General features: G+C 50.3%; 1 protein-coding gene across 2 annotated transcripts in view; it reads right to left on the bottom strand.

The window, feature by feature from the left end:
* The window catches only part of LOC140430903 (adhesion G protein-coupled receptor G3-like), a 380,819-nt gene extending 358,450 nt beyond the window's left edge, over positions 1-22,369 (bottom strand). For both annotated transcript variants that reach the window (XM_072518691.1, XM_072518690.1), the window contains exon 1: positions 21,548-22,369. The gene's annotated coding sequence lies outside the window, so the exon portion shown is untranslated. The remainder of the gene's footprint in view (positions 1-21,547) is intronic.
* Positions 22,370-23,255: the final 886 nt, after the last annotated feature.

Here is a 23,255-nt window from a genome sequence, read left to right as displayed (position 1 = left end):
AAGGGGGCATAACTATAAGATTCATGGTGGAAGATATAGGAGGGATGTGAGAGGTAGGTTCTTTACTCAGAGAGTGGTTGGGGCGTGGAACGCACTCCCAGCTATGGTAGTGGAGTCGGACGCTTTAGGAATTTTCAAGCGGTTATTGGATAGGCATATGGAGTGCACTAGAATGATTGGGAGTAGGTTGATTTGATCTTGGTTTCAGACTAGTTCGGCACAACATTGTGGGCCGAAGGGCCTGTACCGTGCTGGACCGTTCTCTGTTCTATTGGGCAAACACGAGAAAACTAAAACTTCATTAATCGACTCGGACTCCAGAGTTCAACAACTCCTGTCACAAATTGATGAATTGCATTCCCAAAATGCTGGGCTACAAAAGGAAAATACCCAGTTACTCAAAGAAAATCATACTCTGGAGACTGAAATGGACGACATAATGTGTCATAACAGATTGCTGAGAGAAAATTTGGTGGCTCTGAAGCCAGCAAATCCGTTTTTAAACCCTCAGCTATTTCTCAATTCTCCAGCCCAGAAATTCCGCCACTGGCAGAGTCAGGATTAATTCTGACCCCGACTATACCTACACCTAGTCTGCCGATGCCGACCAAATTAAATTTGATGGCAATGCCACCGTCATCAGCTCCAGCATTGCCGCCAGCCGCTGCTGCCATGGCGTCTATGAATCCTCTGACACAGACTCCATGGGTGTGGTCCGGCAAACAAAACCCCATGTCTGTGCCGGGTTCAATGGCCCTTGTCCCCACGAACGCTCAACCTCAGCTAGTCCCCACACCCGTCTACAATGCGAATGTGGCCGGCCAAAACATCCAGCTAACCCCGATTCAAGGGCCTCCCGGGGCAGCTTAAGCAGGCTCCGAGATTGTTATCACTACACGAGCTAGCTCGGACAATGACAGTGACGCAAAAAACGAATCTAGTGGCAGGACTGGAACATGACGACTCGCCCCATTACGCACCAAATGGGTTAAGGTTGAAGCGATCGAAACAACCGACAGCGGTGCAACAACCACTAAATCTCAATATGCCTGACATCGAGTCCATGATCTGACAGACCCCGATAAAGTTGATCGATGGTCCAAAGAACACCCGCAATCTAAGAAGGGGGGGTTAGCCACCTGGGAACAGCTACAGCGCTTACAGAATATTTACGGTCTCCATCCGTTAGATGTTGTACAGATTCTGTCTGTGATGGTTCATCCACATAATAGTAAAATACTCTCAATGGAAGTTCGGTCAGCTCTAGACGACGATTTACAAAATCTAGAAGAGGGATGGCAGGCAATTAAAGATTAGCTATTAAGATTCAACCCACCTAAAACTGACTGGGGAAAAATAACACGTGGGGCGGAATTCTCCTTTCCGGGGACTAAGTCCCCACGCCGGCGGGAAAACCAGCGCGAACCACTCCGGCGTCAACAGCCCCCGAAAGTGCAGACTTCTCCGCACTTCCGGGGGCTAGGAGGATGCCGGACGGGTTGGCGCCGCGCGAGCTGGCGCCGAAGGGACTGTGCGAGTTCGCGCATGCGCCAAAGGACCGGCATGATCCCGGCGGGTGGTCGGAGAAACCCGCTGCCTGTGTTCAAAAGCATTTGGAGGATCTCACAGACTATGAGGAAAGGTTTAGAACAGTTTGGAAGGAGCATTCCAGAATGGAACTCCAGGCAGGAGAGAGGAATTGGGATGCGAATACCCGAGGACCATTCAGAACTGCTTTTGTTGCTGGTTTGAGACCTGAAATGTATAATGCCCTTAACATGGTTTTTCCTGACTTCCGATGGCGCCCTCGAGGAAGCAGGTCGCAGGTCGGATCGCTCCCGCCCGCGATGGGCAAACGGACCTGTTTTCTTCGGGACCTGGCGGCCTGAATCGGTGGAGGAGACAAAAAGAAGAGGTTTTCCTCCTGGTGTACAGACAGTCGGACCAGAAGTGGTTGAGTGGAGCGGCGAAGTTCGAAGCAGGAGCAGCAGGGAGAAGGGGGAGGGGCCCTGCAAAGGGGGTCCCGCGCTTGGTACCTTTTGGCGGGAGACCGGGGCCTCTGATAGGGGGATGGGCTAGGGGCTGGGTAAGGGACTTGAAAGGGCACGGGGAGATACAATCAGGTTAATGGGTCTTTGGTGTGTGGGTGGAGGGCCCGAGCATCCGGGCGGGAGACAGCCAGGCACTAAGGGCAGGGGTCAACGTAGTTAGCGTAGGTCGGGGGGCACCAGGGAGAGTAGGAGAAGGGGCGGGCTAGGGCCAAGTGCGGGGCGGACCTGGCAGGTCAGGCCTCGGGGGGTCAGGAGGGGGGGGGGGGCAGCCGGGAGGGAGAGCAGAGAAGACTTAAGAGGGTAAGGGGGGTGGGGGATCAGAAATCCCCGGGGGGAGATAGTCGCTTGCAGGGAATAGCATAGGAAACCAACAGCAGCAGCACCTGGGGGGAGGGGAAGTGGGGGGGGGGGGGGGGGGGGGGGGGGGGTTTAGAGCCACATTAGGTTAGTTGAACACGTGGGGCATGGGTAAATAGAGCTGGTTGGGGAAGTGCTTTATTAATATGTTTATTCTCTCCCACTGTTCGTTTTCAATCTGTTAAGGCTTTTGTATATGGCCTTTTTTTCTCTGTAAATGTTACAAATCTGTTTTAAATAATAAATTTCAAAAAAAAAAAAAACATGTTTTTTCCTGACTGGGAGCTAGTGGGTACTACCTTCAGGGCCTTAATAGAATGATGTATTCAACTGGACCTTGGCTTGGAGGTTAAAGTCCGAGCTCTCCGTCCTAGCCCTCAGCCCCAGCCCGACGCAGCAGCCGCTGCAAGTAGCACAGAAACCCCAGCAAAAATTACTCCTCCTCCGGTAACACTAACCCCGGTCCCTGTTCTTGCTCCGATAAAGGATTTCAGGAAAACAGGAAAATTTCATTTTTGTGGTAAAGACGGCCATTGGGCAAAATCATGTAGTTTCAGAATACGTGGGGGCCAAGGACATGCCCACAATCAGGACTCATACTGCCGACACCCGCCCCGTGACTCATACTACCGAGACCCGCCCCGTGACTCATACTACCGAGACCCGCCCTGTGACTCATACTACAAGGATCCGCCCCGAGACACGTATCACCAGGACTCATACAGAGACCAACATAGGCTCCGCCCACTTTCAGCAAGTAGAGACGAATCAATGACGATGGCGCTTTTGTCGGCATGTTCACCAGATTAGCCCCACAACACCAGAGAGTGCTGCTCGACGCAGCAAAAAACAAACTGATCCCACTCTCAGCGTGTCCATTCACGTAGCGTTACACACTTTAATTGAGAACAGAAAGGATGGACTGTATATATCATTGAGAGTGAGAGGCCAACAAATAGAATTTCTTTTTGATACTGGAGCTCAATTAACCTGTCTTCCCCAAAAATATGCTTCTAACTTGTTTCCCTTAATAAGACAGGTGATTGAAGCTTATGCACCATTAACCCTTCAAAGAACATAGCACATGTTGCTTGAATTTGGCCCACATGAACTGATGGCCTCTACCTGGATAGGCCCAGTAACCTAGGCCCTTCTGGGCATGGATATACTAGCCCAATTAAATTGTTCTCTTAATTTTGAGAATGGAAAAGTCACATGGTCCATCAGACACCTCAAAAAGAGCCAACTGGAGCGTCACCCAATTTGGGCCAAGGACAAAAATGACTGTGGCCTATTAAACATGGAACCAGCATCCTTCACTGGAGTAGCAGCACCATGTACCATACAGTACCCCATTAACCCCTCCTCAATTGAGGGAATACTACCTGTAGTGAAGCAATTGGAAGACAGGAGTAGTGGTGCAAGTTCATTGTTCGTCAAACAGTCTAGTGTGGCCTGTCAAGAAGGCTAATGGCACATGGCACCTGACTATTGACTATAGAAGGGCCAACTAATGTATTGTCAGAAAAGCTCCTTTGGTAGCCGATCCATCCACCATCTTTAATGCCTTCACCAGACCTTGAATGGTTTTCAGTTTTCGACATGGCCAATGGATTTTGGTCAGTACCACTGGCAGAGGAGGTGCAACCATGGTTTGCTTTCACCATCAGACAACAACAGTACACATGGATCAGACTACCACAAGGGTTTCACAACAGCCTTACTGTTTTTCACATGGCTCTACAGGACCACCTGAGGGAACTGCCTGATATGCCCTCCACCATTATCCAGTACGTAGTTGACATGATGGTGGCCTCCATTGATGAAGAAGACCATGAAAGAGACATACGTGTCCTTTTAGGCCACCTTAGCTACAATGGACACAAAGCCAGCCTCGCCAAAGCACAAATTTCCCAAGATGAAGTTGTCTACTTAGGTCAGAAAATATCAAAAGGCAAAAGAGAACTTACCCAGGACAGAACAAAGAACAAAGAACAAAGAAATGTACAGCACAGGAACAGGCCCTTCGGCCCTCCAAGCCTGTGCCGACCATGCTGCCTGACTAAACTACAATCTTCTACACTTCCTGGGTCCGTATCCCTCTATTCCCATCCTATTCATGTATTTGTCAAGATGCCCCTTAAATGTCACTATCGTCCCTGCTTCCACCACCTCCTCCGGTAGTGAGTTCCAGGCACCCACTACCCTCTGCGTAAAAAACTTGCCTCGTACATCTACTCTAAACCTTGCCCCTCTTACCTTAAACCTATGCCCCCTAGTAATTGACCCCTCTACCCCGGGGAAAAGCCTCTGACTATCCACTCTGTCTATGCCCCTCATAATTTTGTAGACCTCTATCAGGTCGCCCCTCAACCTCCTTCGTTCCAGTGAGAACAAACCGAGTTTATTCAACCGATCCTCATAGCTAATGCCCTCCATACCAGGCAACATTCTGGTAAATCTCTTCTGCACCCTCTCTAAAGCCTCTACATCCTTCTGGTAGTGTGGCGACCAGAATTGAATACTGGAGTGGCCTAACCGAGGTTCTATACAGCTGCAACATGACTTGCCAATTCTTATACTCAATGCCCCGGCCAATGAAGGCAAGCATGCCGTATGCCTTCTTGACTACCTTCTCCACCTGTGTTGCCCCTTTCAATGACCTGTGGACCTGTACTCCTAGATCTCTTTGACTTTCAATACTCTTGAGGGTTCTACAATTCACTGTATATTCCCTACCTGCATTAGACCTTCCAAAATGCATTACCTCACATTTGTCCGGATTAAACTCCATCTGCCATCTCTCCGCCCAAGTCTCCAAACAATCTAAATCCTGCTGTATCCTCTGACAGTCCTCATCGCTATCCGCAATTCCACCAAACTTTGTGTCGTCTGCAAACTTACTAATCAGACCAGTTACATTTTCCTCCAAATCATTTATATATACTACAAACAGCAAAGGTCCCAGCACTGATTCCTGTGGAACACCACTGGTCACAGCCCTCCAATTAGAAAAGCATCCTTCCATTGCTACTCTCTGCCTTCTATGACCTAGCTAGTTCTGTATCCACCTTGCCAGCTCACCCCTGATCCCGTGTGACTTCACCTTTTGTACTAGTCTACCATGAGGGACCTTGTCAAAGGCCTTACTAAAGTCCATATAGACAACATCCACTGCCCTACCTGCATCAATCATCTGAGTGACCTCCTCGAAAAACTCTATCAAGTTAGTGAGACACGACCTCCCCTTCACAAAACCATGCTGCCTCTCACTAATACGTCCATTTGCTTCCAAATGGGAGTAGATCCTGTCTCGAAGAATTCTCTCCAGTAATTTCCCTACCACTGAAGTAAGGCTCACCGGCCTGTAGTTCCCTGGATTATCCTTGCTACCCTTCTTAAACAGAGGAACAACATTGGCTATTCTCCAGTCCTCCGGGACATCACCTGAAGACAGTGAGGATCCAAAGATTTCTGTCAAGAACTCAGCAATTTCCTCTCCAGCCTCCTTCAGTATTCTGGGGTAGATCCCATCAGGCCCTGGGGACTTATCTACCTTAATATTTTTTAAGACACCCAACACCTCGTCTTTTTGGATCTCAATGTGACCCAGGCTATCTACACACCCTTCTTCAGACTCAACATCTACCAATTTCTTCTCTTTGGTGAATACTGATGCAAAGTATTCATTTAGTGCCTCGCCCATTTCCTCTGGCTCCACACATAGATTCCCTTGCCTATCCTTCAGTGGGCCAACCCTTTCCCTGGCTACCCTCTTGCTTTTTATGGACGTGTAAAAAGCCTTGGGATTTTCCTTAACCCTATTTGCCAATGGTTTTTCGTGACTCCTTCTAGCCCTCCTGACTCCTTGCTTAAGTTCCTTCCTACTTTCCTTATATTCCACACAGGCTTCGTCTGTTCCCAGCCTTTTAGCCCTGACAAATGCCTCCTTTTTCTTTTTGACGAGGCCTACAATATCTCTCGTCATCCAAGGTTCCCGAAAATTGCTGTATTTATCCTTCTTCCTCACAGGAACATGCCGGTCCTGAATTCCTTTCAACTGACACTTGAAAGCCTCCCACATGTCAGATGTTGATTTGCCCTTCAGTTCCCGCCTAATATTGTTATAATTACCCTTCCCCCAATTTAGCACATTCATCCTAGGACCACTCTTATCCTTGTCCACTAGCACTTGAAAACTTACTGAATTGTGGTCACTGTTTCCAAAATGCTCCCCTACTGAAACATCTACCACCTGACCGGGCTCATTCCCCAATACCAGGTCCAGTACCACCCATTCCCTAGTTGGACTGTCTACATATTGTTTTAAGAAGCCCTCCTGGATGCTCCTTACAAACTCCGCCCCGTCTAAGCCCCTGGCACTAAGTGAGTCCCAGTCAATATTGGGGAAGTTGAAGTCTCCCATCACCACAACCCTGTTGTTTTTACTCTTTTCCAAAATCTGTCTACCTATCTGCACCTCTATCTCCCGCTGGCTGTTGGGAGGCCTGTAGTAAACCCCCAACATTGTGACTGCACCCTTCTTATTCCTGATCTCTACCCATATAGCCTCACTGCCCTCTGAGGTGTCCTCCCGCAGTACAGCTGTGATATTCTCCCTAACCAGTAGCGCAACTCCGCCACCCCTTTTACATCCCCCTCTATCCCGCCTGAAACATCTAAATCCTGGAACGTTTAGCTGCCAATCCTGCCCTTCCCTCAACCAGGTCTCTGTAATGGCAACAACATCATAGTTCCAAGTACTAATCCAAGCTGTAAGTTCATCTGCCTTACCCGTAATACTTCTTGCATTAAAACATATGCACTTCAGGCCACCAGACCCGCTGTGTTTAGCAACTTCTCCCTGTCTGCTCTGCCTCAGAGCCCCACTGTCCCTATTCCCTAGTTCTCCCTCAATGCTCTCACCTTCTCACCTATTGCTCCCGTGCCCACCCCCCTGCCATACTAGGTTAAACCCTCCCGTGTGACACTAGCAAACCTCGCGGCCAGGATATTTATGCCTCTCCAGTTTAGATGCAACCCGTCCTTCTTATCTAGGTCACACCTGCCCCGGAAGAGCTCCTCGTGGTCCAGATAACGGAAACCCTCCCTCCTACACCAGCTGTTAAGCCACGTGTTTAGCTGCTCTATCTTCCTATTTCTAGCCTCACTGGCACGTGGCACAGGGAGTAATCCCGAGATTACAACCCTAGAGGTCCTGTCTTTTAACTTTCTGCCTAGCTCCCTGAACTCCTGCTGCAGGACCTCATGCCCCTTCCTGCCTATGTCGTTAGTACCAATATGTACAACGACCTCTGACTGTTTGCCCTCCCCCTTCAGGATGCCCTCTACCCGTTCGGAGACATCCTGGACCCTGGCACCAGGGAGGCAACATACCATCCTGGAGTCTCATTCACGTCCACAGAAGCACCTATCTGTGCCCCTGACTATAGAGTCCCCTATTACTATTGCTCTTCTGCGCTTTGACCCTCCCTTCTGAACATCAGAGCCAGCCGTGGTGCCACTGCTCTGGCTGCTGCTGTTTTCCCCTGATAGGCTATTCCTCCTGACAGTATCCAAAGGGAGGGATAGCCTATCAGTATACCTGTTCGAGAGGGGGACCACCACAGGGGATTCCTGCACTGACTGCCTGCCCTTTCTGGTGGTCACCCATTTCTCTGCCTGCACCTTGGGTGTGACCACATTTACATAACTGCGATCTATGATGCTTTCCGCCACCTGAATGCTCCTAAGTGCATCTAATTGCTGCTCCAACCGAACCATGCAGTCTGTGAGGAGCTCCAGTTGGGTGCACTTTCTGCAGATGAAGCCATCCGGGACGCTGGAAGCCTCCCGGACCTGCCACATCTCACAGTCAGAGCACAGCACCCCTCTAACTGACATTGCGTCAATTAATTAAAATTAAAAGTTTTTTTTAAAAATTGTTTTTATTTTTTTATTTTTTTTAAAGTTACTGTTAACTATCTGTTTCCTAGCATTGATTTCTAATATAAATGCGAAAGCTAAATATAGTACTCTCCGATCTCTGGCTTAGATACCCCTCTAAATTATAATTAAGTAATTATGTTTAATTAGTTACCAATGCTTAATTTTTTTAATTTAGTGTAGATTCCCAACCAGCCACTCAGGCCACAGCTTTTCTGTGATGTCACTTCAGTTTCCCCCCGACACACACAATTTGAAAAAGGTATGTCTACAGCTGGTGTAGGAGGGAGGGTTTCTGTTATCTGGACCACTGGGAGCTCTTCCGGGGCAGGTGTGACCTAGATAAGAAGGACGAGTTGCATCTAAACTGGAGAGGCATAAATATCCTGGCCGCGAGGTTTGCTTGTGTCACACGGGAGGGTTTAAACTAGTATGGCAGGGGGGTGGGCATGGGAGCAATAGGTCAGAAGGTGAGAGCATTGAGGGAGAGCTAGGGAATAGGGACAGTGGGGCTCTGAGGCAAAGCAGACAGGGAGAAGTTGCTGAACACAACGGGTCTGGTGGCCTGAAGTGCATATGTTTTAATGCAAGAAGTATTACGGGTAAGGCAGATGAACTTAGAGCTTGGATTAGTACTTGGAACTATGATGTTGTTGCCATTACAGAGACCTGGTTGAGGGAAGGGCAGGATTGGCAGCTAAACGTTCCAGGATTTAGATGTTTCAGGCGGGATAGAGGGGGATTTAAAAGGGGAGGCGGAGTTGCGCTACTGGTTCGGGAGAATATCACAGCTGTACTGCGGGAGGACACCTCAGAGGGCAGTGAGGCTATATGGGTAGAGATCAGGAATAAGAAGGGTGCAGTCACAATGTTGGGGGTTTACTACAGGCCTCCCAACAGCCAGCGGGAGATAGAGGAGCAGATAGGTAGACAGATTTTGGAAAAGAGTAAAAACAACAGGGTTGTGGTGATGGGAGACTTCAAATTCCCCAATATTGACTGGGACTCACTTAGTGCCAGGGGCTTATGCCTCCCGGATTTTAGATGCTGTGGAGCAGGGATTCTCAGCCTGTGAGAGGCACCTGCTCGCAGTTTTCTGGGCAGTCCAGTACTTCTCATACATTACTGGACTGAACCCCATCACCATCTTAACCGAACACCCCCACCCAACCTTTACTAGACGGACGACTTAAAGACGGTATCGTCAGCCAAATCCGCGCTGCTAGGTGGACCCTTCTCTTACAAGACGGGACATCACAGTAAAACGGACAAAGACTCACACATACTTAGTGGACAATCTACAGTACCCGGGAACCCCCCATGAGTGTGAAATCATCTCACCCTACCATAATACAGGCCCCTTTATAGCTAAAACACCCCCCAGAAAACTAGCCACTCCATCTCAGAACCCCCCTCACCCGGACACGTGTGACCCCATTAGGATTAATGTGGATGGACCTTCCACGATCCTGGATGGGCAACGCATAACAGGTTGTGGGATTTATGTGGAGGACGCGCAGGGACGCGCCCTCGAGGAAATCGCATTAAAATTACCCGGACACTTAGGCGCGCAGGCAGCAGAGCTTGCGGCCATCGCAGATTCCTTCCCCAGCCCAGAAGACATATATTCAGACAGTCTATACGTCTGCAACAGCCTCACTGAATTTCTGCCCCTCTGGGAAACAAGAGGATTTGTTTCCGCGGATGGGAAACCCCTCCCCTCAGCCCCATTACTCCGCCATATTCTAGAAAAAGCCAAGGACAGGACTTTTGGCATTATAAAAGTCCGCAGCCACCATCGTTCCTCCCCCCCTGGAAATGTAAAAGCCGACGCGCTGGCTAAGGCAGGATCCAGGCATGGGTATTTTTGGAAGCCCCCCTAGAGCGCCCCAGTGAGTGCGCCAGTGAGTGCAGTTCAGGTCGCGCAGACTAGGATCGAAAATCTAGTAGAGGCCCAGAAGCAGGACTGCGCTCTCACTGAAATCGTGAAAGGGAAGTTTCCAGCCTCATACGAGAGGTACAGAAATACAATAACCACACATGACGGTGTGGTGCTAAAGGACACCCTTTACGTAGTTCCTGAGCAGGATAGGAATCAAATGATCTGTTTATTCCATGATGGTCATGGACACCAGGGAATCGAACCCACCGCAGCCCACCTCAAACAGCTTTGTTGGTGGCCTAATCTCAAAGAGGATGTATCCCATTACATCGAGAATTGCCTCATCTGCGCTCAGAACAACCCAGATAGATATGCCAAAAAGGCACATCTCAGCCACACCCGACCCGTTAACGGCCCCTGGACTAACCTCCAGATCAATTTTATAGGTCCACCAGAACATATTTATAGCCATTCCTGCAAGTGGGCAATCCCTTGCAGGAATGGCTATAAATATGTTCTGGTGGTCATAGACACTTTTACAAAGTGGGTGGAAGCATTTCCAGCCCGCACCAACACCACGAAAACCACCGCCAAAATCCTAACCCACCACATTTTTACAAGATGGGGACTCCCCCGCAGTATTGAGTCGGACCAAGGTTCTCACTTTACGGGACGGGTCATGCAGAACGTCCTCACGATATTTGGCATAACCCAAAAATTTCACATTGCGTACCACCCTCAGTCGAGTGGTATTGTGGAGCGAATGAATCGGACCCTAAAAACCAACCTTAGAAAAATGGTCCAGCAGAATAACACTTGGGATTCGGTCCTCCCCTTTGCGCTGATGTTTTTGCGTAACACTGTTTCCACCTCCACAGGTTTTACCCCACACACCCTCATGACCGGACGCCCCATGAAAGAGACAGAGTACTTGTTGGGTTTAGACCTGACCAGCCCTGAAGTTACGGCCCTCACCCATGAGAAAGCCGTTGAACAATTACTCGCAAATGTAAAAACGGCTCAGTTAGCAGCCACTGTTAAACTGGGCACTAAAAGAAAACAGAGCAAAGCCTGTTTTGATCAGGCAGTGCATGCGACGGAGTATAATATAGGACAACAAGTGATCTCCGAAATACTCGGGTCCTTACTCCATTACGGATAAAGTAAGCCCATCGGTATATAAAATCAAATACCAAAATGGTAAGACTGCATGGTTTCACATAAACCAGCTAAAGGTTTATGGAGCACAGTCAAACCACTCCCACCACGTCATGCTTGACGCAGCCGACCAAACCCCACCCACAGCCAACGTAACCACACCCACCCCTTCCACGTCCAGCCCAGACACGGACTCGCCCCCAACTCCACCCACAAACTTTACGCTCCGACCCGGAACGCCCACAGACTGCAGCAGCACAGACAGCGACTGTGACTCTGACGACAGCCACAGCACGCCTCCCTACTATCCTGGTCCCACACCCAGCAACTCCGACTTCGACTCCAGTGACCCCTTCCTCATCACCTACTTAAATAAACCCCACCACCGACCACCAAACTACACGGACGACCCCGACTTTGTCCCCACCCAACTCGACCCAACTCATTGGCACCGCGACAACTCCTGCAGACTCATCCGCAACGACGAGAGCGACCCCAACTCACACCACGCAGCCCTTTCCGCCCTAATTCACTCCAGAGTTTGGCACCCGGGAGAAGGTGACGACCTCGGGTCTGACTCCCAAGCCGCCAACCCCTTTGCGACCCTGTTCGCAACAGAGAACTGTGGTGTCCACATGATGATTTAAAGGAGACACTTGGTGAAAAGTGTTGTCCTTCCTGATGGAACCTGCAGGATGTTTTCCGTTGTTTGTATGTTTGTTTAATGTTGTTCGTCCAACAGGAGAATGTTCTCACCGCCACCCACACATTCACCTGATCTTTTTAACTTTTTCCCACTGACACCCACCGCGGCCACACGCCCATTCTGCCGAAACCTCTGAGGACTTGCCTCAGTCACCCACCACCGCCACACGCCCATTCTGCCGAAACCTCTGAGGACTTGCCTTAGACACCCACCGCCACCAGACACTTGTTCAGAGGAACTAGCTTTTCAGCTGATACTTGTTCGGGTATCAGACGCCCGATCGTAACTGCTCTTCTGATTTGATGGGAGATTCAGAACAGTAACCCCACCATGATGACTACACTTTTGTCCGTTCTTGTCGGTTGCTCAGGCAGTGGAGAAACGGCGTGAGACCCGCCCTGCCTGGGGACCCCCCCCCGTTGGTCAAAAACGCTCGGGTAGGGGACATACGGTATTGGTAGCCGTCCTACCCGGGGACTCCATCCAAATCTTACCCGTCGCGGCCCATACGCACCTCTTTCGACCTTTTCCTTTCAAAAACAGTTTTATTTATTTAGGCAACCTTTGGGTTGCTGCCAAATGCTATTTACATCCTAGAACATTTGGATGGTAAACTTAGCACTGGACCACCATTGGGAAGTGTGCCGTGTCCTAACATTTGTTTTGAAAAAAAAAAAAATGGGGGAGGAGTCACATATTGTGACCAATTATAAGGGTTTAATTGGCCCCAAGAAGGACAGACACACTAACACACCGGATATTAAACCAAGGTAGTTACAGATACTATGCTTGTTTTACAGAACTTCAGAAGCTCCAGGACCGGAGAAAAACAGAGAACAAAGAGAAAGAAAAGAAAGAGGACAGCCATGAGGACTCCTTTCATCGTGCTCAACACTCTTTTTCTGAACATTTGGTTGCGCGGGAACGCGGACCCCATTACTCCAAACCCCCCTGCCGTTAATGTTTCACTGCCCCGCAGTACCGAGGGCCCAGTCACCAGCCACGCTGCATTATCCTGGTGTGCCAAGTTCATAACTTGGTACTCCTTATCGTACGTCATTGAGGCACTGTTAGCATTGGCTATACTCTGCTGTGCAGTACAGACCATGCGCCTCCGCAAGTGGAAAAGGAGAGCGTACCGCGCTCGAACCCCGGTATATCGGATCCGATCCCCGCTATTCGGTTATGACCAGACCCCAGACCCCAGACCCCCGCGACCTATGAATAATGAAACATGCACTTGCGTTTTCCTGTAAATAAAAAGAAATGTATGGAAATGTTTGATCCTGCGCTTGACTGCCAAGCCAGGAAAGAATATATGGAATATTATGATTGTTGTTGTATGTTTAGAGAGATAGGATTATGCAATGCTTGATGAGTTGTTTAGGTAAAGTTAGAGGTTCCCAGTTTAGTTTTTTTAGATACATGCCCCTGCCTGACATAGCGCCCTCAAGAATTGTTGAGGTAAATTTTTGTGCATAGCTAGGGTCAGAGTAGTGGCCATGTAGGACGTGCCCCCCCCCCCCCCGGTCAGGGAACGAAAAGGACAAAATTTATGTGATCCTTCACGCTTCGCGTTAGGATCACAAGGAGGGTCTGTAGCCACCTAAAATGGCTGATTCCCTATTAATTTGGCCAAAACCCGATTTAAAATGGCTAACCGAAAAGGCTGATGGGAAAAGCAGGCAACAGGACACAAACGGACAGCTGCAGGCAGAATATCATATTCGGCTCTGGGGAAGTCGGCCCAGATCGATACTCAGGACTATTAACAGCCCATCAACCCAGACATCTGCAGTTATACTCAGGACTATTAGCAGCCCATCAACCCAGACATCTGCAATTTAATCGGCTATCCCCGGGAACAACAACATATTAGCAATTGAATACTGGGCCAGACCTGTCGGCGCCTGCAGTGGCCGAAACAAAGGCAGGTGAACGACCACCCACCGATCGGGGAATCGCCTCGCAATTGGACGTATCGAACCCAGTGATTGGGAACAAGTCCAATCACTTGGGACTCAGGGTCAAGGGCCGCCCCGAGAGGCGGGAAGCCCCTGGGCCCTATAAAGTGAGGGGCCAAGTTCAGATCTCTCTCTCTCTCCCTTCTTCACCTGCTTGAGACCTTTGCAAGAACATCAACCAGCAACTGTAAGTTTGAATCCAGCGATCGCTATCCGATAAAGACTCCTAGCCAACGACCTGTATCAGCCTTTTGAATCCCGCGGGCCAGATCCGATTCGATAAGCCATTCGTTTCCCTGACCTGGTGGGCTCTTCCTAAAGTTAAGTATTGGCCAGTAGTGATAGGTTTCTATATAGATAGTAGGATTATTGTGTAAACATTACTTGTTGTATATAATAAATGACCGTTGATTTCAATCTTACTAAGCGGTGTGCTGACTTATTAACCATAACTTGAGCTTGTACCATGTGGCGGTATCAGAAAGATACCTGGCGACTTGTGAGCAAAGGTGACATAATCAGAGCTAATAAACTAAGGCTAAAAAGAGCAACAGGAGTCACCAATGGGGTCTCGGTCTTCCAAAGGGAGATGAACCGAATGGTCCACCGGTACGGTTTCCGGGCCACCTTTCCGTACCTAGACAACGTCACCATCTGCGGCCATGATCAGCAGGACCATGACGCCAACCTTGCCAAATTTCCCCGCACCGCCACGCTCCAAAACCTCACCTACAACAAGGAGAAGTGCGTGTTTAGCATGACCCGCTTAGCCATCCTCGGCTATGTGGTCCAGAACGGAGTTCTGGGGCTCGATCACGACCGCGTGCGCCCCATGGAGCTCCCCCTCCCCCACTGCCCCAAGGCCCTCAGATGCTGCCTGGGGTTCTTTTCGTACTACGCTCAGTGGGTCCCAAACTATGCAGACAAGGCCCGCTCACTCATACAGTCAACCCATTTTCCCCTGACGGCCGAGGCACAACAGGCCTTCGCCCGTATCAGAGCCGATATCGCCAAGGCCGGGATGCACGCAGTAGATGAGACACTGCCCTTTCAAGTAGAGAGCAACGCATCAGACGTCGCCCTAGCCGCCACCCTCAATCAGGCAGGCAGACCCGTGGCATTCTTTTCCCGCACCCTTCATGCCTCAGAAATTCGGCACACATCTGTCGAAAAAGAGGCCCAAGCTATCGTTGAAGCTGTGCGGCATTGGAGGCATTACCTGGCCGGCAGGAGATTCACTCTCCTCACTGACCAACGGTCGGTAGCCTTCATGTTTAATAACACACAGCGGGGCAAGATCAAGAATTATAAGATCTTGAGGTGGAGGATTGAGCTCTCCACCTACAATTACGAGATTTTGTATCGCCCCAGTAAGCTCAACGAGCCCCCAGACGCCCTATCCCGAGGTACATGTGCCAGCGCACAGGTAGACCGACTCTGGACCCTGCACGACAGTCTTTGTCACCCGGGAGTCACACGGTTGTACCATTTCTTAAAGGCCCGCAATCTGCCCTACTCCGTCGAGGAAGTAAGGACAATCATCAGGGACGGCCAAGTCTGTGCGGAGTGCAAGCTGCACTTCTACCGGCCGGACCGTGCGCGCCTGATGAAGGCCTCCCGCCCCTTTCAGCACCTCAGTGTGGATTTCAAAAGGCCCATCCCCTCCACCGACCGTAACACGTATTTTCTCAGTGTGGTCGATGAGTACTCCAGATTCCCCTTCGCCATCCCATGCCCTGATATGATGTCTGCCACCGTCATCAAAGCCCTAAACACTATCTACGCTCTGTTCGGTTTCCCCGCCGACATCCACAGTGACAGGGGATCCTCATTCATGAGCGATGAGCTGCGTCAGTTCCTGCTCAGCAGGGGTATCGCCTCCAGTAGGACGATCAGCTACAACCCCCGGGGAAACGGACAGGTAGAGAGGGAGAATGGGACGGTATGGAGGGCCGTCCAACTGGCTGTACGGTCCAGGAACCTCCCGGCCTCCCGCTGGCAGGAGGTCCTCCCTGATGCACTACTGTACACCGCAGTAACAACACACCCCATGAACGTCTTTTTGCCTTCCCCAGGAAGTCCACATCTGGGATGTCGCTCCCGACTTGGCTCGCGACCCCAGGACCCTTCCTGCTCCATAGGCATGTCCGACTCCACAAGGCGGACCCGTTGGTTGAAAGGGGGCAATTGCTCCATGCAAACCCCCAGTATGCCTACCCCAACGGCCGACAGGATACTGTCTCCCTCAGGGACCTGGCACCAGCAGGTCACACACACACCCCCGGCCCGGCACCACCCTCCCCTCCCCCGGCGCTCCCAGCAGCAACCCCCCGGGACCATCCGTCCTTCCCCTGCCTACGCTCGAGGATGAAGAGGATTTGGGGAGGATGAAGAGGATGATGTCGGAGGCTCCGGACATCAGACCAGCATCGGCATCGCCGCCACCACTACGTCGCTCCCAGCGGCACATGAAGGCCCCGGACCGGTTAAACCTCTAACTGGTCCACTGGACTTCAAAAGACATTTTTTTCCTCTCTATCAAAAATTGTAAATGTAAATGTAAAAAGAAAACCATTTGTCATATATAATTCTCCACCACCCCTGCCGGACTCAATTTTAACAGGGGTGAATGTGGTAAACCGCTGTTGCACCTCTATTAGGTGATGTATGGTAGGACCTGTACTACAGGTACGTTGGTAGTCCCTGCCTGCTGGCTCCGCCCATCAGGCGGAGTATAAATATGTGTATCCTCCATGCTGCAGCCATTTCGCCAGATGCTGTGGGAGGCCACACATCTTAGAGCAATAAAGCCTCAGTTGTACCCAACTCAAGTCTTTGTGCAATTGATCGTGCATCACTGAGCCATGCCAAATCACTATCCTGAAGATTAAATAATTGGCCACAAAGATTTACAAATCTTTTTTTAAAAAGCTTTTTATTGGCATTTTCAAAAATTACAAACAATTATGTTCATTGCTGGCCATGTTCATTCACTGTACAATACAGAAAGGTTTCTCTTTTCCTTCCCTTAAGTTCTCCTATACACAAGCTGCTGCCCTCTGAATCAGCTAATGGTCCCTCCCGCACCCCCCCACAGCCCGTCCCTCCCTGCCCCCCTCCCACCCACACTCCCTTGCATTCCCCCCTGGTTGGTTTGCGGGAGGTGTTTCCCCACCCCTTCCTCTCCACTTCACCCCTCCTTATTTTCTTCCCCCATCAGCTTTGGCCGTGTTTCCCGTGGCTGGGGTTATAGATTATCATAGAATTTACAGTGCAGAAGGAGGCCATTCGGCCAATCGAGCCTGCACCGGCTCTTGGAAAGAGCACCCTACCCAAGGTCAACACCTCCACCCTATCCTCATAACCCAGTAACCCCACCCAACACTAAGGGCAGTTTTGGACACTAAGGGCAATTTATCATGGCCAATCCACCTAACCCGCACATGTTTGGACTGTGGGAGGAAACCGGAGCACCCGGAGGAAACCCACGCACACACAGGGAGGATGTGCAGACTCCGCACAGACAGTGACCTAAGCCGGAATCGAACCTGGGACCCTGGAGCTGTGAAGCAATTGTGCTATCCACAATGCTACTGTGCTGCCCTCAAGGGTTGCCCCCTTCCTCCCACGTTGTCCCTTTTATGTCTCTCCACCCTTTCTCATCTTCATCCCCCTCCCCCGGGTTGCTCCAATGGTGCCCCCCCTGTCTTTCATTTCTTTTTCCTCTCCCTTTTCTTTCTAACTTTCCCGTTTCCCTATTTATTCATTGTTGCTGGCCTCGAACAGGATCTGGAACAGGCAGACGAACTGCCCCCATGTATTTAGGAAGCCTCCCTCTGACCCTTGGGTGGCGTACTTAATCTTCGCCAGGTGGAGAAATTCCGAGAGGTCAGCGAGCCAATCTGCAGCTGTGGGTGGTTCTGCTGATCGCCAGCCGAGCAGGATTCTTCGGTGTGCGACTAGGGAAGCAAAAGCTAGGGGTCGGCCCTCTTCCCCATGTGTAGCTCTGGCTGTTTGGATACCCCAAAGATTGCCACGTTTGGGCCATAACCTTGGACATCACTCCCATAACCTTGGACATTGTCTCAGAGAAGACTGTCCAGATCCAGCAAGTTTGAGACATGCCCAGAACATGTGGGTGTGGTTGCCCGACCCCCCTGGCACAGTTCACATTTGTCCTCCACCTCCAGGAAGAACCTGCTCATTTGGGTTCTAGTCAGGTGCGCTCTGTGCACCATTTTGAGCTACATGAGGCTGAGCCTTGCGCAGGAGGTGGAGTTGGCCCTGCTCATTGCCTCGCTCCAGAGTCCCCAACCCACTTCTGTCCCCAGTTCGTCCTTCCATTTCCATCTGGTCTCGTCTAGTGGTGTTTGGGCTCTGTCCAGTAGCTGTCCGTACATTTTCCCACAGAGTCCCCCTTTTTTACTGTCTGTATTTATCAGATCCTCTAATAGTGTAGTCTCCGGGGCCCAGGGTGCCCTACTGTCTCTTTGCAGAGGAAGTGCTTTATTTGCAGGTTTCTCATTTCCTGTCCTGTCGGCAGTTTCCATTCCTCCGTCAGTTCGTCCAGTGTCGCCAGTCTGTGCCCTATATAAAAGTCCCTAACTGTCAGTGTGTCCCCGTCCCGTCTCCATTTCCTAAAGGTAGTGTCTAGCATCGCTGGGGGGAATATGTGGTTGCCGCAGATGGGAGCCATGAGGGCATCCTAGTCAGCCCAAGTGCTGTCTTAATTGGACCCACCCAGTGTAGCCGCTACCACTGGGCCTGATGTGTATTTTGTCGAGGGGGATGGGAGCACTATTGCAGCCAAGGGCCGGAGGGTCGTCCCCTTGAAGGAGGCCTCCTCCATCCGCACCTACTCTGAATTGGGTTTGTTTATCCATCCCCTCACTCTTTCTGCCATTGCTGTTCAGTGGTAGAACTGCACTTTTGATTTTCCTCCTCTGCAGTGTTGGTTTGGGAACTCTCGGATTCTTACCCCACCACACAAACGCTATGATTAAGCTGTCTATGTTTTGGAAGAAGGCCTTGGAGATGAAGATTGGTACGGATCTAAACAGGAAGAGGAACCTCGTCAGTACATTCATTTCAATCGTCTGCACTCTCCCCGCCAGGGAGAGTGGGAGTGAGCCCCACCTCTGCAGGTGCTTTTTAAACTTCCTTCACCAGGCTGGTCAGGTTCCACTTGTGGATCTGTGTCCAGTCTCTGGCTATTTGGATCCTGTAGTACCCTCAATAACGACACGAGAGTGTGGAATGGTAAATAAAGGCTTCAATCAGCAGAGAACTAGCCAGCTACAGAGATGAGTGCTCACTGAGTGCCGCCTACGGGGCGTCACCTTATATACGGCTCCCTGGTGGGCGGAGCCAGAGGTGGAGTCCCCCAGGGTTCCAAACCCGGTCTTGAAGGGGCATCACCTACATGGTGTTAAGGGTACAGTAACCATTCATCACAGGTCCCCAGGTATCGGAATCTGTTTTGGGCTGTTTTAAACAGGAGCCCCTACAGCTCTCTCTATTCCCATCCTATTCATGTATTTGTCAAGATGCCCCTTAAACGTCACTATCGTCCCTGCTTCCACCACCTCCTCCGGCAGCGAGTTCCAGGCACCCACTGCCCTCTGTGTAAAAAAACTTGCCTCGCACATCCCCTCTCATCCTTGCCCCTCACACTTTAAACCTTTGCCCCCTAGGAATTGACCCCTCTACCCTGGGGAAAAGCCTCTGACTATCCACTCTGTCTATGCCCCTCATAATTTTGTAGACCTCTATCAGGTCGCCTCTCACCCTTCTTCGTTCCAGTGAGAACAAACCAAGTTTATTTAACCTCTCCTCATAGCCAATGCCCTCCATACCAGGCAACATCCTGGTAAATCTCTTCTGCACCCTCTCTAAAGCCTCCACATCCTTCTGGTAGTGTGGCGACCAGAATTGAACACTATACTCCAAGTGTGGCCTAACTAAGGTTCTATACAGCTGCAACATGACTTGCCAATTCTTATACTCAGTGCCCCGGCCAATGAAGGCAAGCATGCCATATGCCTTCTTGACTACCTGTGTTGCCCCTTTCAGTGACCTGTGGACCTGTACACCAAGATCTCTCTGCCTATCAATACTCTTGAGGGTTCTACCATTCACTGTATATTCCCTACCTGCATTAGCCCTTCCAAAATGCATCACCTCACATTTGTCAGAATTAAACTCCATCTGCCATCTCGTCGCCCAAGACTCCAAACAATCTAAATCCTGCTGTATCCTCTGACAGTCCTCATCGCTATCCGCAATTCCACCAACCTTTGTGTCGTCCGCAAACTTACTAATCGGACCAGTTACATTTTCTTCCAAATCATTTATATTTCCACAAACAGCAAAGGTCCCAGCACTGATCCCTGCGGAACACGTAATCCATAAATACTCCAGAGGGTCTGTAGTCAGATTCTCTATCTCCTCGAAAAACTCTATCAAGTTAGTACACGACCTCCCCGTCACAAAACCGTGCTGCCTCTCGCTAATATGCCCCCTTGTTTCCAAATGGGAGTAGATCCTGTCTCGAAGAGTTCTCTCCAGTAATTTCCATATCACTGACGTAAGGCTCACCGGCCTGTAGTTCCCTGGATTATCCTTGCTACCCTTCTTAAACAAAGAGGCAACGTAGGTAATCAGGTAACCGTAGGAGGCAAATTCACTATGTTGGGTCCAACCGGGAGGAAAGCCACCTGATGTGCATCCGCTCAGAACATCGCCGCCACCGGAAGTCGGGTGTTCATAGAATTTAGTGCAGAAGGAGGCCATTTGGCCCATCGAGTCTGCACCGGCTCTTGGAAAGAGCACCCTACACAACCCCACACCCCTACCCTATCCCCATAACCCAGTAACCCCACCCAACATTAAGGGCAATTTGGACACTAAGGGCAATTTATCATGGCCAATCCACCTAACCTGCACATCTTTGGACTGTGGGAGGAAACCGGAGCACCCGGAGGAAACCCACGCGCACACGGGGAGAACGTGCAGACTCCGCACAGACAGTGACCCAAGCCCGGAATCGAACCTGGGACCCTGGAGCTGTGAAGCAATTGTGCTAACCACTATGCTACCGTGCTGCCCGTCTTAAACATCTTAAACGTCTTAAACCGTTACACATCTTAAAACTGGAAATATGAAATTAGAGGCTGGAGAACAGGAGAAGCAGGTGGGATTTGTAAACTGAGTAACAGAACAGACAATAGGAGGGAACATGTGAACACAACCTGTGCAGGGGCAGAATGACCAGCAGGTGGCAACCGGGTTTTAATAATTTGTGTGCCAGGGTAAAATATTTCCATGTAGCCTAATCAAAGGGGAAAAAAATATTAAAATGTTTCAAGATACAGGGGCAAATCAATCCTTAATGTTGTGGGATGAAGACAATTGTTGTCCAGAAGGGATATTAAAAGAAACTGTGCTGATCAGCAGTATTCTCAGAGAAAGGAAAAAAACTTACTTCAGAAAATTGGGTGTGGCACGGTCCACTTCCGGTCTTGTGTAGAGTTTGCACATTCTCCCCATGGTGGGTTTCCTCTGGGTGCTCCGGTTTCCTCCCACATGTGCAGGTTAGGTGGATTGACCATGGTACTCAAAAGATATATAAATTAGATAAGGATAGAGCTGGGGAGTGGGCCGATGTGGGCCGCTCTTTCAGAGGGTCAGTGCAAACCCAACGGGTTGAATGGCCTCCTTCTGGACTGCAGGGATTCTATCAGATTCTGGAACAGTATTAAAAATAAGCTTACAGAGTAGCTTGAAGACAGGGGAAGTAATGTAAACCTAGCCCATTGCAGGCATTCAATTCATTCTAATAATATCGCAGGATCCCAGATTGTAGTGATGCCTAAGGTAGTCGTACAGTCGATAGAGAATCTGACTACAGACCCCCTGGAGTATTTATGGATTACGTATGAGGCAATAAGAGTCTCATAAACTAAGACAGATGGATTGCGAGAAGTGAGATCAGGTTACCTGGTACAATGTTTAACCAGCTGAATGACAGACATGGAGAACAAGGTAAACGTAATCAATTCAAAGAGCTTGATGGAATTGCAATAGAGTGAATCAAAAGTAACACATTGAAAGACAGCCCAGCAGTGAGTAAAAGCCAGGGCGAATACTAAAGCCCAGACTCTCTGTGCTGGAATCTCCATTTGGGAGAAGTGTTCGCCCGCCGGAGCTGAATCGCTTCTGTTAGTGCTGGCACTTGGAGCGGCGACCAGAAAATCCACTTTCCCCAGCTACATACATTTCCGCATGGCAGGCATCGCAAAGCATTCCGCCGCAAATCCTACTGTCGGGCTGTAATTGTGAGTGAGCGGCACAATGGCGAAGTGCAGCAACCGCCCTGCGTCCTGCCCCCTGCTGAAGGGTAAGCGCATCGTCCATCATTCCCCACCCCCCGCCCGCCTCACGGGAATTGCTGGGGCACTTCCCCCGCCCGCCTCACGGGAATTGCTGGGGCACTTCCCCCGCCCAACTAATCCATGAGGGTAACCCAATGGTGTGTCCCCCCCACGATCCCACCATCAGGTAACCTCCTCATCACACCTTCCCACTAGAGGCCCCCTCCATGATGGGGGTCTGATAGGGGTCTCTAATAGGGAGTTTGGTGGGGTATCTGATTGGGGGCTGAGGGAGGCAGGGTGGTAGGATTTGCACTGTGGGGGGGAGGTGGGCCCCCCGGTGGACTTTGGGGGCACCTATCTTAAATACTTATCCCCAAGGCCCAACCACAAGGTGCACCGATCAGGGCCACACTGGCAAATGCTTCCACCAGTACACACCCTCGTGAATCCCGGTTCAGAGGGCTGGAGCATCACGGAGGCATGGCAAATCCAGTGCCCAACCTGTTAATAACATGCACATGGGTTCAAATGACAATGGTGCCATGGTCACCCACGCTGCGGCCCCCAGACCCATCCAAACAACTGAGGGAACCTCAAACCTGTTGGAAAATTACAGAGGCTGACTCTCCTGGATTCCTTCCCTCTGGGCTCACAAGCCTCACTTTACAGTCACAAGCTCCGGTCCCTGACCACTGACCAAATCAGAAGACCCTATTGTAAGAGGTGCGACTGCCTCCTTCCACAAGGCATTCAAATAACCTTTCCCCTCTTTGATGTATTGCGGTGTCTGCAGCTGGACTGCACCTGTGAAAGGTG

This window comes from Scyliorhinus torazame, chromosome 10, assembly GCF_047496885.1.
Source record: "Scyliorhinus torazame isolate Kashiwa2021f chromosome 10, sScyTor2.1, whole genome shotgun sequence".
In the NCBI taxonomy this organism is placed as follows: domain Eukaryota; kingdom Metazoa; phylum Chordata; class Chondrichthyes; order Carcharhiniformes; family Scyliorhinidae; genus Scyliorhinus; species Scyliorhinus torazame.
Note: the sequence above shows the minus strand (reverse complement) of the source record. Positions and strands in the feature narration are given on the sequence as shown.